This window comes from Diabrotica undecimpunctata, chromosome 10 (assembly GCF_040954645.1).
Source record: "Diabrotica undecimpunctata isolate CICGRU chromosome 10, icDiaUnde3, whole genome shotgun sequence".
NCBI classification, from domain to species: Eukaryota; Metazoa; Arthropoda; class Insecta; order Coleoptera; family Chrysomelidae; genus Diabrotica; species Diabrotica undecimpunctata.
Genome location: NC_092812.1, coordinates 7985975 through 8004128, shown reverse-complemented (window position 1 = coordinate 8004128; position 18154 = coordinate 7985975). Strand labels below are relative to the sequence as shown.

The 18154-nt window shown below is 33.0% G+C and overlaps 1 protein-coding gene and 1 long non-coding RNA gene across 3 annotated transcripts in view; one reads left to right on the top strand and one right to left on the bottom strand.

The window, feature by feature from the left end:
• Positions 1-18154, bottom strand: part of PlexB (plexin B) — a 560952-nt gene that overhangs the window by 540904 nt on the left and 1894 nt on the right. The gene's annotated exons all lie outside the window — the stretch shown is intronic.
• On the top strand, positions 2080-9385 carry LOC140452497 (uncharacterized). The gene is made up of 3 exons (XR_011952196.1): positions 2080-3575; positions 3635-3772; positions 9082-9385. It is a non-coding gene; the product is annotated as an uncharacterized lncRNA (long non-coding RNA).

The following is an 18154-nucleotide window of genomic DNA, read 5'->3' as shown; positions in this document are numbered from 1 at the left end:
TGTAGCTTTATCCACTATGCTTGGATAATAACTCTATCTGGGTAATTCAAGTATTACCGACATTCGCGTTTTAACTGTAACATATCATCATCATGGCATCTACACTTCTAGCTGAGTGATTCCCCTCCTCTTTGGACTCTTTCAATTCATTTGTCACAGGGAAGCTGTCCGCATTAACATTTTGGTTGTGTGACTTAGCATATTCTACAATATTTCTCCATTCTTTTCTTTCCTGTTTTTGCTTACAGTTTTCTAATCTACCATCTTATTAAGGTCCGCAATTATCTGGTTCTCCCATCTCGTCTACCTCGTGATCTGCCTGATACTGGTCTCCATTTAGTGATTTTCTTGATAAGTGTTTCTGGATTTATCCTTTCTAGATGTCCCACCCATCTAAGTCTCTATGTCTTCTCCTTTCAAAAGTACTCTTACTTCATGATTCATTAGTTCTCTAAATTATTACCTAAGTTTAGTGGGCCTGCTATTCTATTATATATAATGATTTTTTCTCTAAGATCCTCAATCTTTCTTTATCTTTCTGTGTCAGGCACATTACTTCAGCACCATATGTGATTACTGGCCTAATTGCTGCTCTGTAAATTTTCAGTTTAGTATTCTAAGCTTCTCATCTTTGAGGAAGTTGTTGTATGTCCAGTAAGTTCTGTTTCCTGCCAGAATTTTTTCATTTCATTCAATATTTAACCTTGTCACATTAACTGTACTTTTTTTTGGGCATCCGCCAAACCCGTGCGGGTTTTTCCTGGTTTTAGAATTAGTATTATTTCAGCGGTTTTGAAGAGTTTGGCCAGTAATTTGACTGTAGAATGGCATTGAAGATGAGAGTAAACAGTATGATTCCTTTATCTGGTAGTTCCTTTATCTTATTGGGTGTTATTTTGTTCAGCCCACGAGATTTTCTAATGTTTAAATATTGAGTTTCTTGTTGAACTTCGTTTTTAGTTAGTGTTCTGATTACCGGTATATTTGCTGGAATGTTATTTATGTCTCTTTCTTACTGTAGCCTTGGTTTCTAATTGGAGGTACCGGAGTTTTTGATCAGTTTCCACATTGAGTTGTCGTGCCAGTTAAGAATTGTTATGTAGTTTGTAAATGGCAGTTCCTCTATTAAGTTTGGATTTTAGTTGATTGCCTAGCCTGTTTAGTGAAGTTTTGTCTGCTGGGGCATGGGTTCAGTGCCATTTAGTTCTAGCTTTCCTTTTTTGAGCTACCAACTTTTTTATTTCAGCTGGGATGTATTGGACTTTTCTACCTGTATTGTTCGCAGGTGTGGCATTTTGTATGGCCTCTATGAGAGTGTTGTTTAAGGCTGTTAGGGTTTCATCCATCTCCCTTGTTGTTTTGAGGCTTATTTGTATACGGATATTTTCTTTTAATTTTCTACTGTATTTGTCATAGTTGGTTCTCCCAGTGTGCAGCCTTGGAATGGCCGCTTTGTAGACTATGAAGCTGCTAATGGTTGTTATAATTGAAGAGTGGCCAGATGAAAGGTCATAGCTCAGCATGACTTCCATGTAAGCAGGAGAGATGCCCTGAGTGATAAATAGATTCAGCAGATCAGGTGTTTTGTTTGGATCCGTTGGCCAGTGTGTGGGAGAGCCTGTTGACAAAGGCTGGTAGTTGTTTCATGTATAAGGCTTACTAGTTCTCTGCCTTTAGTTGTTGTGAGACGAGTTTACGAGTTGTGAGAATAATACATGTTTGCTGTTAAAGTCTCCCCTACAATGAATTTATGTCCTAGAATTTCAAAAAAAGTTTTTGAAATTTGAAATCTTATTTCTTTAAGTTGTATCATGGTGGACAGTAGACTGCTGCGACTGTTAGTTCGTAAGACCTCATACTAACTTTGATAACTGTAGCTGACAAGCAATTTTGAGCATACCTTGGTAGTTCTGCATGTTTAATGGTATTTTTTATTAGAACAGCCAATCCAGCGTGGGCTGTATTGTCTGGGTAGTTTGAGGAATAGGTTTTGTAGTGAGGTATTTTGAAGTAAGTTTGACTTGTGAAATGGCTTTCACTGATTAATAGAATATCAATTTCGTTGTGTAGTAGAAATAACTTAACCTCATTTTTGTGCTGTGGAAATCCATTGGCATTCCACTCTGCTATTTTAATGAAGCTATTGCATTTTTGATATAAGCCTTGTCAGCAAGTTTGGGACTGTGGTGTTTTGCTGTACTATTTGTTGGAACATATTTTTAAATTCCGTGATTGTTTTGGATAATGGACCGAGGTTAGAGGCATTGGTCACATTGTAGGTCTAGTTGTTGTATTGTTCGCATTTTGTTGAATATTCATATGATTGTTGGCTTGAATAAATTATGGTAGAATTGGCATACTTTGTAGTTGGCTGGATGGGCACCATCACATAAAGCACACCTGCCAGGGGTTTCCTTACTTTTTTTGCAGGTGTTTGTATTATGTTCTCCACCACATTTGACACACACACAAATGGTCTGTTGCAGTACGATGTTGAGTGACCATATTGCTGGCATCGCATGCATTGGGTGATGCCTTTTATTATTTTTGGAGGTTCCGCTTGTATGAGTACTGTTTTGAAGATTTGTCAATTTTTAAATGTTTTTGTTGTTATCTGCTGGTTCTAAATCGATGAAGAATATATTTAAATGTTGTTTCGTCATTTTACTTATGCAATTCATCACATTTCTAACTTTATGTCCTTTTTGGCTAATTCAGTTTTTATTTCACTGATGTCTGTCGTATGGTGTAGGTGGTTGATGACTATTCTGTAGGTACACTCTTCTTTAGGTTGGTAGGTGTGGTGTACTACATTTTTGTCCCTCGTGATTTTTATTATTTTCCTGTGGTGTATCACAATTTATCTTTACTGTGTTGTCTGCTAAGGATTTTGTGATGTATTATGTATTTTCTGCTATTAGATCTATTTGTTTTATCATTTCATCCTATTTAATTAAGTACTTCATAGAAGTATACTGGTGGTTTTGGTGTTTTATTTACATTTTCGTTAGTTTTATAGGCTTCTTCTTCCTTTTGGTCTGGAGATGTTAGAGAACTAAATTTGTTATTTATTACTGTCTCTGATGGTCTATTGGTTACCTTCACTTTTCTTCTTTTTAATGTTTTCTTGACTTCTTGCCTAGAATTTTCTTTATTTTGCTCGCTCTCATCAAATCCTGTGAATTCTTCATGGCTAGCTGCATACTGTGTGGGAATTGGTTGAGTTGCAATACACCGAGGTTGTATTGTCTGCTGTTTTCATATAATACTTCTTGGGTGTTACGCAAAGTGGGACAGCCTGTATAGTAAGTCCATTGTTTGTTATCATTGGTTGGTTATAATTAGTTCCTGGGCCATTAAAAGCAGATAATGACTTCATTTTTATTTGATAGTCAATTAGTTGACCACTTTTTATCATTACACTGATAAGCTAATTTCTTTTTTGTTTTGTGATTCACACTCCTGTATGCTAGGAAACCCAAGTTAATACTGGCAAATCATTTGATTGACTTCAAATGACAAAGTTTGCAGAAATTCGAAATATATTGAGAAACTGTTCTCTCTCCATTGAAAAAGTAAGGACCTTTAATGTAAGTTACTTGTGCTTATGATACACACATTTTTTAATTTACAGGCCCATTTAGAAGAAATGCAACTTCAGGGCAATAACAGAACAATTTAAAAAAAAACAGATGTGTTATTATTTTTTCCATCATACTTTAGCAAAATTCAAGGCATCTAATAAAATCTTTAAGCTCCTGAACTACTGTAGGTAAATACAGATACTACTTTGCCTTTTTCAGATTTCTAAGAACTATTGAATTATACTATTATCTAATACTGTGAAACCAATATCAGGATAATGTTGAAAATAGAATATAATATTTAGTTATTTTGTTTTTTGTTATCTTTCAGGAGGAATCTTCAAGTCAACTCTCCATTATGACATTTATTGTTGAATAAAGCACAAAGCTTTAGTTATATTCATGTTTTGTATCCGTAATCAATGAAATTAAGATTTAAAATTATTTGTTTTTCATTTTCAGTAAGTTTTATTTTAATAAAATAACTTATTGAATACTTGAAGTAATTCCAGTTTCAAATATTTGTACAAAAAAATGTGGCAACTGTTCCATAAAAGAGAAAATAAAAGCAAGAGTAATAGTTAAGAACAAGTGTTTCTTAACATTAACTATTAAGTATATAAAAAATTTATATCTATGGTTATAAAGCAGTAATAAAACCTGCGGTATTGTATGAGGCAGTAACTTGGACTATACAAGCAAGAACGTGAACAGTGACTGAGGATCAATCTGTTTAATGACAGATAGTTGGTCAGACGCGGGAACAGCATGGACTGTGAATTTTCGTACATATACATCTACAGAAAAGTTGTTCAAAATTAAATTTCCTATCGAAATGTCACCTTTTAAAGTCAAAAATAATTCATAATAGCCAAAAAACAAAGCAAAATGGGAAAACACGCGATTTTTTTTGTCCCATAACTTTTTCCCAAGAGGATATAGGTATAGGCATTGCTTTACAGAAAAAAAAATTATCCTTTCTTTTTAAAATGACGTTTGGTAAAAGTATTTAGGATTTACAGTATTTCAGATGCCATTTTTCAAAGTTTGCCACTCACACCATTTTTTTGGCCATTTTCTGTATTTTTTCTATGAAGCTTTTTTCTATGCCATTTTAGGTATATGCAGTGTTACATTTAATTGAAAGAAAAATCAATTATTTTTAAAATGCTTTATAGTAGAATGTTCTAGGACTAATTTTAAGCAGATACGGTTTTTCAAAGTTTTCTACTCTTAACAATTTTTTCAGCTTTTTTTTTTTTAATTTCTCATTACTTACAACTTTTTTTCTTGTACATTTTGTTATATGCATTACTAAATAAAAAAAGTCTATTTTCTGTACTTTAAAATAGTTATTGTAAAATATTCCATGATTCCATCTATGATTATAACCAAGATATGATTGTGATGCTTGCAATGATTTGTATATACCTAAATGTACAAGAAAAGATTACTCCAGTCGCAGTCCAGTCCAATCGAAATCAGACCTTGATATAACTAAAAATTACTCCTTGAAATCAAACATATGTGTTTACTATGTGAATAAAAATACAGAGTTTCCAGTAAGCTATGTTGTTGTTCCTGCTATGATATGGTAATGATTGCAGAGACTTGGTTGACTTCAGATTATTCTGAAGCTAAAGTAGGAGTTCCAGATTATGACATTTATAGATGTGATCGAGAAGTGGGGTTAAACAAAGGGTACATGGAGGTTGTGTATTAATCGCAGCTAAAAAGAGCCTTTCTACACAAAAAATCATAGTTCCTCTTGTTGACACTGACATAAATATCAGTCATACCTAACATTTAAAATAAAAACTCAAAATTTTGTTATTGGCATGGAATCTATTAATGTCACTCCAGTATATATTAAATTTTTGAGAAGTAACTTAAATCAAACAGCTATCAGTTTTGAACTTTTGTGTAGCAAGTATAAATTGGGAGGGACTGTTTCTCAATTATACAGTTGATAATATGGTAGTAATTTTTTATGATATAATTTAATCACTGATAGAACACTTTGTTCCACTAAAGAAATATAAAACTTCAACTTTCCCCTCTTGGTTCTCCACAGAGCTGCGTAAACTGTGTAAAAAACAGGCCCACAAACAATTTAAAATTAGTGGTCAGCAAGAGGATTATGAAAGTTTTGTGGCTTTAAGAAATCACTGGGAAATTTTAAGAGCAGACTGTCTGAGACGGTATTTAGATATGTAGGATACAAATTAACATTTCCGATAATCCAAAATCTTTTGGTCATACATTAAAAGCAAAAGAAATGGGTAGAATTTACCATCACCAATGGTCTATAATGACAGGGTTGGCTTAAATGTCAAGGACTCTGCCAATATGTTGGAGAAACAACCAAATACTTTGCCTTCTTTTAGTTATGACAGTTCAATTTCCTTAACATTTACACCAACTGAAGTCTATAAGGCTATTGTAAACTGTAAAAATCGATTATGTGCAGGGCCGGTGGTATCCCGAAAAAATCCTTATGTGCACTTACAAAACCAATTTTACTTATTTTTAACAGATCACTTGGTACTGGTAGCTTTCCCAGTTTCTGGAATAAAAGCTTTTTACCTGAATTTTAAATCAGGTGCAAGGAGTGACATATCAAACTATCGAGCTGTCTGTAATCAGTCAGAGCAGCCGAAATTGCTTGATTGTTTGGTTAGTAATAAATTGACATGGAGTTCTTATATTTGTTGACGATGTAAAACTGTTTAGAAAAATTCAATCCTGGACTGATGCTCTTCTATTAGAGGAAGATCTTAAATCGTTTTATGATTGGTGCAGTTTAAATAAAATAATGACATTTTTGAGGCAAAGAAAACCAATTAAATTTGTTTACTCTATAAATAACTTGTCATTTGCCTCTAAAAATGAAGTATTAGAATTGGGAATATGGTTAGACACCAAACTGTCATTCTCAAGTCACATCAATCAAGTAACGAACAGGGCGATGAAATTAGTGGGATTTACCCAACACACACCTGTAGACCTGTCTTTGTTAACATTTAGAAGACTTTATTGTGTTCTTGTTACGCCCATTCTAGAGTATGGATCAGTTGTATGGTCCCCATCACACAACTGTTACATTAAACAGATTGATCTTCAAATAATTTTTTGACGATAGCAGCTTTTAGGAGTGGATACAGGAGAGAGGAATAAGACTATCAGTGGGTAAGAGATGGTATTGATTTACCAACACTGGAGTCAAGGAGTACATTGTTAGATTTATGTTTCCTGCACAAAGTCATTAATGCTATTATAGATTGTCCTCAATTGTTATCACTCATTAGTCTCAAAGTACCTGGTAGAAACAACAGGCAATCGGAAATCTTTTCACTGCCATTTCACCACACTAATTATGGTATCAATGAAGATTGGTCCGGAGTGCTAATAGCCTGCCAAGACAAATAAATATATTTAACTCCAAAATTAGTTTATTTAAAAAACAACTGAAGAAACAACAAAAGGTATCCTATAAGTGATCTCTTTTAGATGTCAATACTAGTATACCCTTGAGAGCTGTATTAAAGTTAGTTATAGTTTATTATTATTAGTTTAGAATGGCGACCTATTAACAACAAGGGAAGACGTATTGAATAGATGGGTGGAATACTTTAACCAGGCACTTAATATAGAGGAAGAAGAAGAAAACCTGGAAGACGAAAGAGATGAGGTAAGGGGATCAGACGAGAGGGAAGAGGAACCACCAACGATTCTTGAAGTTAAAGATGCAGTTAAAAAACTAGCCAGAAACAAATCACCCGGAATAGATAATCACCTAGCTGAACTACATAAAGAAGGTGGCCATGACGCCACAATGGCATTACAGCAGCTTATAAAAGAAATATGGACACAGAAATCCCTCCCCAATGATTGGAATATTGGAATACTTTGTACCATACACAAAAAAGGAGATATCTTTAACCACAGAGGAATTATGCTTCTAAATGCAGAGTATAAAATAGTTTCCACAGTACTATGTCATGGTATGGCACCATATGCAGAACGGATAGTAGGAAAATACCAGGATGGTTTCAGAGGTCAATCGACAATTCATCAGATTGCAACCCTGAAACAAATTTTTTTAAAAACACTGGAATATGACATTGATACTCATTACATATTTTTAGACTACAAAGCAGCCTACGACTCTGTGAATAGAAAAGAATTGTTCAAAGCAATAAAAGAGCTAGGAATACCAAATCACTTGGTAAATTTAACAAAACTAATTCTTGAAAAAGTTGAATGTAGAGTATGAATTCAGGGGGAACTGTCTGAACCTTTTAAAACAAATAACGGGCTGCGCCAGGGAGACCCTCTATCCTGTATACTGTTCAATGTGGTTCTGGATAAAGTAATATGTATGTTACAAATCACAACCACTGGTTCAATATATAATAAATCAGTGCAAATCCTGGCCTATGCTGATGATATCAATATTGTTGTGAGAACAGAAAACGCTGTACGATAGGCGTATGTAGCATTAAAAGAATCAGCTACAAAAATGGGTTTAATAATAAACACCAACAAAACGAAGTATATGAAAACAAGTATGCAATCACAAATAATACGACCACTTGTTATAGAAAACGATGTCATCGAAGAAGTGAACGAATTTGTATACCTGGGAACACTCTGTAACACTGAAAATAATACTACTGCAGAGATAAACCGCAGACTTTGCAAGGCCAACAGATGCTATTTTGGACTCAATCTCCTCCTTAAATCCACAATTATATCGAGAAATACAAAAATAAAACTCTACAAACTAATAATACGCCCAGTCTTAACCTATGGTTCAGAGACCTGGACTCTAACAAAAAATAATGAAAACATGTTGGGATTTTTCGAAAGAAAAGTACTTAGGCGAATTTATGGAGCAGTGAATAACAATGGAGTGTGGAGTAGGTGATACAACTTCGAACTTTATAGAATATACCAGGAACCTAATATCGTAATAAAACATATTAAGATAGGACATCTGAGGTGGATAGGGCATGTAATGTGGATGGAACAAAATGACCCAGCTAGAAAAACGCTCCTTGATAGACCCATTGGTCCGAGAAGAAGAGCTAGAACAAGGTTTCTTGATAACATTGATAAATACATGAGAAATATGGGAATATGTGCTTGGCAGAGAAAGGTGATGGATAGTGACGGCTGGAGAGAAATTCTTGAGGAGGCTATGACCCATGTAGGGTTGTAAATCCAGAATGATGATGATGATGATAGTTTATTATTCTGAGATGATCGATATCTTAAAAAATTTATTGTTTTTAGGGTGTAGCTTTGTTAAAACTTTTGTAAATGGATTCCGTAAATAAATAAATTAATTAATAATTGACAGTTTCCAAATTTTGCCATAAAATCAATGAGATACTGCATAATTAATGTACAATTTGCACAATTATCTACAAAACTTATATAAATGAATTTTGGTTTAATAATTTCTTACACAAAGTTATCAATGATTTTATAGATTGCCCTCAACTCTTATCGCTTGTTAGTCTTAAAGTTCCTAGTAGAAGCAACAGACAATCAGAAATCTTTTCAGTGCCATTTCACCACACTAATTATGGTATCAATGAACCAACTACACGATTGGTCCGGAGTGCTAATAGCCTACCAAAACAAATGGATATTTTTGACTCCAAAATTAGTTTGTTTAAAAAACAACTAAAAAGTATCTTACAATAAGTTTGTTGTACATCTGTATTATTTTTATATGTTTGTATTATTCTGAGGTGTTTGTTATTTTAATAACTTATTGTTGTTACGGTGTAACTTTGTAAAACTTGTGATTGTTATTTTAATAATTTATTGTTTTTAAGATGTAACTTTGTAAAAATTGTAAGTAAATGGATGCCATATATAAATAAATAAATAAATAATTATGCAGCCCTTTATTACCAATATTTAATAAAATGTTTTGTACAAACAATTTTAGTCACTGATATATTTACTACACACTTAAAACTTATTATGGAAAAGAACATATAGAATTGAAGTGTGTAAGATGTTTAATTTCTAAGAAATCCCTATGAGAGTGAAGGGAACATCTATAAACTATGTCGTAGAGAAGAGGGAGAGGGGGAACTTTGCTTATTACGATAGTATACAACAGGAGAGTGGGGGGTAGCATGTGTAACCAAGTAATACCCACGACGGACCTATATATACAACATAAAAAGACTATTTATCAGTTTTGCCTATTTATGTAAAAATGTGAAATCATTCTTTGTTGGTGACGAATTTATCGTTTCCAATAGAGAATGAATAATTAGTCAGTCTGAAATAAATCTTTATTGAAAAAAGTTCTTGCTTTTAATTTTTAGTTTATAGTTCAGGTGTGGGATAATAATTCATGTGCTTTACATATCGCTTTGGCCGTTTATGTTATTGTTATTTCTTGCGGTGCGTATAATCTATGCAGATAATTTTTTGTCTGGGTGACTAATAAGTTTTCCGTTAAAAAAAATAAAAAAAAATACTGGAGAGTGTACAATAATTTAAGTGACAAGAAAGTGTTCTTTGTTTAGTTAAAATATAAGGTTTAAACTATAATAGATATATAAGTTATCTATTTATTTATTAATTTAAAAATAAGTTTTAAATTAACTAAATTATAGTTTAAATAAAAGGTTTAAGGCTATAACTTTAGAGAGTTATACATTATACACATTGTGCTGTTTAGATACACGGTCTGGACTTCTTTAGCTCTTGCTTATTTTGAACAATCACGACGCAGTAAGTTTTTTCTAATTTAAATATACGGTTTAAATTAATCAGGTTCTAGTTTAAATACAAGGTTCGACCTGTAAATTTGGAGACTATAAGTTATAAGTGTTTTTTGCTTAGTTTAAATATAAGGTTTAAGCTCTAACTTTAGACATTATACGGTTTAAATATACGGTTTAAACTATGACTTATAAGTCATAAATAGATCCAGAAGTAGGTCTAAAAGATCTTATTCGTCAAGCAGTAGTGATAGTTCTCGTGAGAGATATCGCAAGAGAAATACAATGCGAGAAACTGTGGAGAAATCCTATACACCCAAGAGAAAATCTGAATCTCAACACCGAAGACAAACTCGTGTGCGTTCCACAGTAAGATCTTTATCCTCTCGACGAGAAACGGAACGTCATGTACGAGATATGCCTGATACTACACGAAGAATAGCGAAATTAGAAGCAATGGTGGAAAAGCTTTCTAGAAAAAGTGATGTTGTTCAACGGAACACTCCTAGAGATACTGTTTGTAGCGATTGTATTCCAGAATTTTACCCCGACAATCCGAACTTGTCTGCTTCAAAATGGCTAGACAAAGTCGATCAACTTAGAGAGATAAACGGATGGGATGATGTCTCTACCATATTCCATATGCAGTCAAGATTCGTCGGAATGGCAAAGTCCTGGTACTATAGTCTTGCCGAGTACAACCACACATGAAATGGCTGGAAAAGACTTATTTTAAAATCCTTCCCGGATCATAACGATTACGCTGCTTTGCTGAGGAAAATGTTGGACAGAAAGAAACATAAAGGCGAGACAATGACAGTATATTACTTTGAAAAGATGGAGTTTCTGCGGAGTTGCCGTATTACAGGTAAAGTAGCTGTATCATGTCTCATTGATGGCTTGGATGAGAACGTAGTTCGAAATAGTGCACGTGCAGAACGGTACGAGTCTCCGGAGTCACTGTATCAAGAGTACTTGTCAGCAATAAGAGAAGATCCTCCGGTGTCTAGAAAAGAAACGTTCCAAAACGAGTTTGGAAAGACGACAAAGCCAAGCAAGACGACTGAAAGTGAGTACAAACCATATTTACCAGTAACTAAAAATAAATCACAAAACATTCCAATAATAATAAATCAATGTGTGTTCCAGAAATGAACATATCATTTTAAAATATAAAATAAAAATATAGTTCTTTACACTTTTCTTAGTGTAGAATAAGTAAAATATTCACTATATCAAGTTCGCTCGGGATACCCGACAGATTGGCACCACAGCCTCTTAAATAGTTTTCACACCTAAATACAAGAGGGGTAATCTACACTTTTACGCACCAAGTATTATTTTATTAGTTCGTTCTCACACGCCCTTGAGGCAAGTGCATTTTAAAAACACTCTCAATTCATATATAAAATATTTCTCTACGCCGAAATCGGGCATTTTTCTCATAAATACGATTTTCTCTTTTACGTGTGATAAAGAAAGAATTATTTGATACTGTATAGTCAGCTAGAGCCGTGTTGAGGCTTCTCTACTCTAAAAATAAGTTAATTATAAGTCGATAAACTAAAGGTGATTTTATTTCTCTGGAGTTATATTTGCTCACATTAACAATCCTTATCCTTCAACGGTCACTGAAGAACCAAACCTATGGAGATACATCCAGTCACAAGTCCTTTGAAGTAAGGCTTGGAATCAAAGGATTTCCAACCCTCGAATGTAGGGAACCAGTTACAAGGCCCCCACAATGTGCATGAATGAAAACAATTCTGCTAAGTATAATGCATGTTACTTTATTGATTGTGCGAAAATGTTGAATTTGGAGCTTAAACCTGTAAAAATAATGTTACGTGGTTACGGTGGTGGATGCGTTTTTGCAAACTTTGAGATTTGTATTGATTTACGTGTCGATTTAGCATTAGCTAGGGTTAGGACTTTAGTTGTCCCCGATGAGACCCAACAGCTACCTATTATAGTTGGACAGCCATTCATCAATAATGAAAACATCATTATGACAGTACACGGCGAACAAGTCAGACTTTTTAACAAACACAAAGCGGATTTACGGGCTGTTGCAGCCCTACCTTTTCGTAAAGTCACTTTATGGGCTAAAGAAACCACGGTTATACTTCCCCATCATTTAGATCATATCACACTACATAGTGATCAGCAGAGTGGCGACATTTTTGTTGACTTGCAGCATAGACAGTGGCCTTCCCAATTTCATGTCATTCCTCGTTGTATCCTAAATCTAGATGAAGACTCTGTTCTACCGATTTTCAATGGTTCAGACGAACCAGTGGAGTATTTACAAGGTGCCGTGGTCGCCAGAGGTTTCAATTGCCATGAAGTGCAAGATTTACCATATTTAGAGTGCTTAGCTACTTCTACTTCTATTATACGTAAATTGACATTTGAAGACGTCAATGTCAATGAAATGCTGAGTGCTGAATACACGGAACAATTACTGGATATTCTTAATCAATATCCCGAATGTTTTGCCAACAGCATTGAGCAACTGGGTAAAAGTACCACCACGAAAATGGCCATAAAATTAGCCGACGACGTTCCTATAACATACAGACCCTATCGACTCTCCTACTCAGAACGAGGAAAAGTACATGACGTAATACAAGAACTTTTAGACAATCACATTATCCGTGAATCTAATTCACCATACGCAAGCCCGATACTACTAGTAAAAAAGGAAAATGGAGAAGTGAGGTTAGCGGTTGAGACTACCGCTCATTAAATCGGAAAACAGTCAAGGACCGATATCCTCTACCTCGAATCGATGATCTTCTAGACCACCTCAAGGGTTGCTATTGGTTTACTAGTTTGGATCTGGCAGCAGGATACCATCAAATTGCAAAGAAGACTCGATTGCTAAGACAGCATTTATTACTCCCGACGGTCATTATGCGTATCTACACATGCCCTTTGGATTAGTCAATGCTCCAGCAGTTTTCCAAACGACAATGAACGAGATTCTAGGCTCATTTCGTTTTACTATTGCTCCTGCGTACTAACAAGAACAGAGAACACTGTAAGAGAGGCATATGTGGCATTAAAAGAATCAGCTACAAAAATGCAGTGAACAAATTTGTATACCTGGGAGCGCACTGAAAATAGCAAAATATCACTGAAAATAATACTACCGCAGAGATACACCACAGAATTTGCACGGCCAACAGATGCTATTTTGGGCTCAATATCCTCCTTAAATCCACAATTATATCGAGAAATACAATATAAAACTCTACAAAACAATAATATATGCCCAGTCCTAACATACAGTTCAGAGACATGGACTCTAACAAAAAGTAATGAAAACATGTTAGGATCTGTTAAAAGAAAAGTACTAAGGCGAATCTATGGAGCAGTGAATGACAATGGAGTGTGGAGATATCGTAAAACATATTAAGACAGGACATCTGAGGTGGATAGAGCATGTAATGCGGATGGAACAAAATGAACCAGCTAGAAAACGCTCCTTGATAGACCCATTGGTCAGGGTGGAGGAAGCTGATGGATAGGGACGACTGGAGAGAAATTCTTGAGGCTAGGACCCACGTAGGGTTGTAAAGCCAGAATGATGATGATGATGATTTATAATTTATTGGCTGATATGTCTAAATTGTTTGTTATATTATTAAAAATTTTAAACATAGTCAAAACAGATAATATTTAATATCAAAATTATATATCTCATAGCACATTACATTTCAATAAAATAAGTTCATTTTTGCTTGTGAATCAGTGAATGGTTGGGAAAAGAACAAAACTTTTAAAATTATTAATTTATATGTATGCTATATAATTACATTTAAAAAAAAATGTAATTTTACTTTTTCTTTCTTTAAAAAAAAAATGTAATTATCATTACAGCCAATTGTGGCTAAATTCCATAAAACTGTACCTTTATCAAACATGCCACAAATAAATAGCTTCAGAACTTATCCTCTTTAAAGTTTTGTTAATAAAATAAAACTTGTTCGCCCTTACTATTCCAACGTGTTTTTAAACTTATACTCAGTTTTCCAGAAACATGTTTTTGAGTTGCAATTTCGCTAAGACATGAGTGGAGACCTTGACAGTAAACAACAGTTTATGACAAAGGGGTGGAAGGGTATTAAAAAGTGCAATTTTTTACAGGATGAAGTTCACAATACAATAAATTTGAAATACAACATATTATGCCACAAATTAAAATTGAAAAAAGATATTAATGTTACAAACACAACACAGTGTTTGAATCAAGTATTGCACATAACATTTTTTCTATTATTAAGAATTCCACAAACTAATAAAGTTATTGGTTATTAACATTTTTTATACAAAATGTCAACATACTTCAAATCATAAATTATATATGGATCTCCTTTTTAAAGGTTTTTTCAAATGAAAACTTTCTGTATACCATAAACTAATATAAAGGCATGTACCGGGTTTCTCATTATATTTTCACCCCCCACTTATTTACCTTAATTTCGGGAATACAAAAAAAAGTTTCAAATAAAAGTTGTATTATTTTATCTGCATTATCTGCAATTATAAACAATTATTAATTTATTATAAACTGTCAGTCCTCATACTGAAATGGGTTATACTGCAGATGAAAAAGTAGATATATTCAAGAAGAGAATATAGGCTGATTTATTCAGATCGACAGACTCCTGCAAATATATTTTTATATAATTATCGTCATGTCATAAATAAAAAAATGTTTGAACGGAAGAAACATACTATCGTAGGAAATGATGATAAAGATCTTAATAGTTTGCTTTACTTTGAAGGTAAAAATTAAATACTTAAATAATAGATTAAATCCATAACATTTTTATTTTGGAAAATTCCGAAACTAGTCTAAACAATGCTACTAAAGCATTAGAGAAAAGCCGTGCGACGATACATAGAGTTTTAAAAAAGCACAACTATAAGCAGTACAAAATATTACCGGTACAAGAACTTACCAATGTTCCTAAGAGAAATCATTTACAGTTCTGTCAAGACTACAAATTTGAACAATGATCCTAATTATTTTTATAACATTTTATGGACAGATGAATCAAATTTTTCAACTTCAGGCATTTTTAATAGAAGAAATAGGTATTTGTGGGAACAGAAAAATATTAGAAAAAGAAAAATTAAGCAAACAAAAAAGTCAGGAAGAAAATCAATAAATGTGTGGTGCGGAATATTTCAGACAAAATAGTTGGATAGCTTTATGATTATAAATTAACTGGGGAATCATATTTGGACAGTCATTACAGAAGTGGATGAGTTATTAAATCAAAATTAAACACAAAATCAATTAAATAGTATGATATGGCAACAAGATGGAGCACCACCACATAATGTCGTAGCTGTTCAAAAACATTTAAATAAACAATTTAATGTGTGGATCGGCAATAAGGGTACCATTACATGGCCACCAAATAGTCCCAACTTAACACCATGTGATAGCTTTTTATGGGGGTTTCTAAAAGAAAAAGTGTATTTTGATTCAAATACAAATATTAACACTATCACAGCAAAAGTTCGTGCCGAAATTGAAAATTTAAATGGTCATAATAACACAATATCTGACACATTAGAAAATTTGAGACGAAGATATTACTTGTGCATTGATAACATTGGAGGACACTTTGAGCATCTATTGTAATCTTAAATGTAGTATTGTAAGTCATTAATTTTGTTGACTATCTAAATATATTTTTTCTAAATATATTTTTTTCTTATCTTAGTATAGTATAGTAGTACTATAAGCCATTATAGAACAAAACTAATGCTACACTATGTTATATATTTGTAATCAGGAAATGCAAGGCTACTCAAAACTATAAAAAAATACAGGGTGTCCCATTTGAAATATTGTGCATTTGAAGATGCATTTTATTGGGCACTCTCTCTGTATACAAAATATGGTTTGTTGCTACACTGTTGGTCAGTACAGATAAAAAAATACAACTTTTATTTGAAACTTTTTTTTGTATTCCAAAATTAAGGAAAATAAGTGGGGGGTCAAAATATAATGAGAAACCCTGTACATCATCACGCAAACATAGATTTGTTTTAATTGAAACTACTTGTTTAGATATTGGAGTAGAGTTGAAAAAATAAGTAATTTGGATATTTGGCTATTTCCATGATTTAGGGTGGCTGCAGCGAACCTACTTACTGTTTAATTATATTTCGAACAAAGATACAGCAAGAGCAATATTATAGCACTTATTGATATTATCAATTTGATTATTACTTAGCACACTGTTATTAACATATAACACTAAACCCAATTGACCCACATCTAAGAGTCACTTTCATGTTCTATGTGATTTAATAATTACCTGGCCAGGAGTGAACCAGCACCATTATTAATTCAAAGTAAAACATAAAAAAATTCTTTAAAAATATATTCTCTTCTTGTCATTCTTTCAGAGGTTAGTTTATCATCATAGCTATTTGTATCTTATCGACAGCTGCTCTGAAAAGATCTACTGAGCTGCAATTATATCATTCTTAAAGGTTTTTCACCCAGAAAGTCCTTCTTCAGAATATGCTTCTTTTACCCTTGATCTTTCCTTGCATGATAAGACACAGTACTTCATATTTACCTCCTCTGGTAATACAGTCTAAATAAACTAATATTACAACTTTAATAGTGCTTATGACTTCTTAATTCTTTTGTAGACAGCTCAGCACTTTAGCATTTTTAACTGGTTGAAACCACAGTATTTTTTCATTATTCACCTGTAGTTGGCCTTCATGTTCAGCTTTCCATTTCATATAAAAAAGTAGAGAATACATAATACCTTAGGGCCATCATCTGTAATTCAGCAGCATGGTCACATTTAGTGAATATCTTAATCATTTTTACAAATGTTTGCTTCTCAATTTCAATTAGTATCCCCATTTCTCTACTTTGTATTTTATCTAATTGTTCTCATTTATCCAGGTGCCTCGATATTTATATTTTTTAACCCTTTCTACTTGTTTTCCTTCAATTGCTAGACTCCTTAGTATATGTTCCTTTGTAATGATCATAAACTTGGTTTTCTCCATGTTCATTTCTAGTCTGTGGTGGATATTACATTGATTTGCTCTATTTACTAAGTGATGTAGTGAACCTATACTGTCAGCAAAAATAAAGGTGTCACCTGTGAATCTTGTTATTTTTATACATTATAATGGTTTATTGTTATACCATATTTCTAAAAATAAATGAGGAAGACATAGAGATCCTGATTAATATCTAAACACCTTTGTGTGAGCACATTAAAAAGATATAAATTGATGTCAATTTGAAGATACAGCAAGAATGCAGAATAGCATTACCAATAGAAGAACATACTTGCAGGTGTAAGGTGTTAGTCCAAAAAACTATATAAAATATATCAAAATAGTTCATATACAACAAAAAAAACAGAAATATGAAAAACCAGAAATAAAAAAGTGAAATATATTCAAGAATAAGCACAGAGAATGGATACAACTTATTTATAGTGTATTATGTGGAATCAAAAATAATAACACTAAATTAATGTGTTATAACCATAAAATATAGTGTATAGGAAATATTAGCAATAAAATTTCTCATACTACAAGACAAGAAACTAAGCAAAGTCACTTCAAAAGTGTTTTAAATAATCTATAAAAAATAAATTTAAAATCCAATCCAATTGTGAATTAGAAAGACTGAGAAAACTAAAAAAAAATGAAAGGAAATTAATAAAACTTTTAACATGTTTCTGTAAAATATCTATATTAAATTGCAAGGTTCTCTTTTGTGATCAGGTTCATTTTGTGATCACAAACATT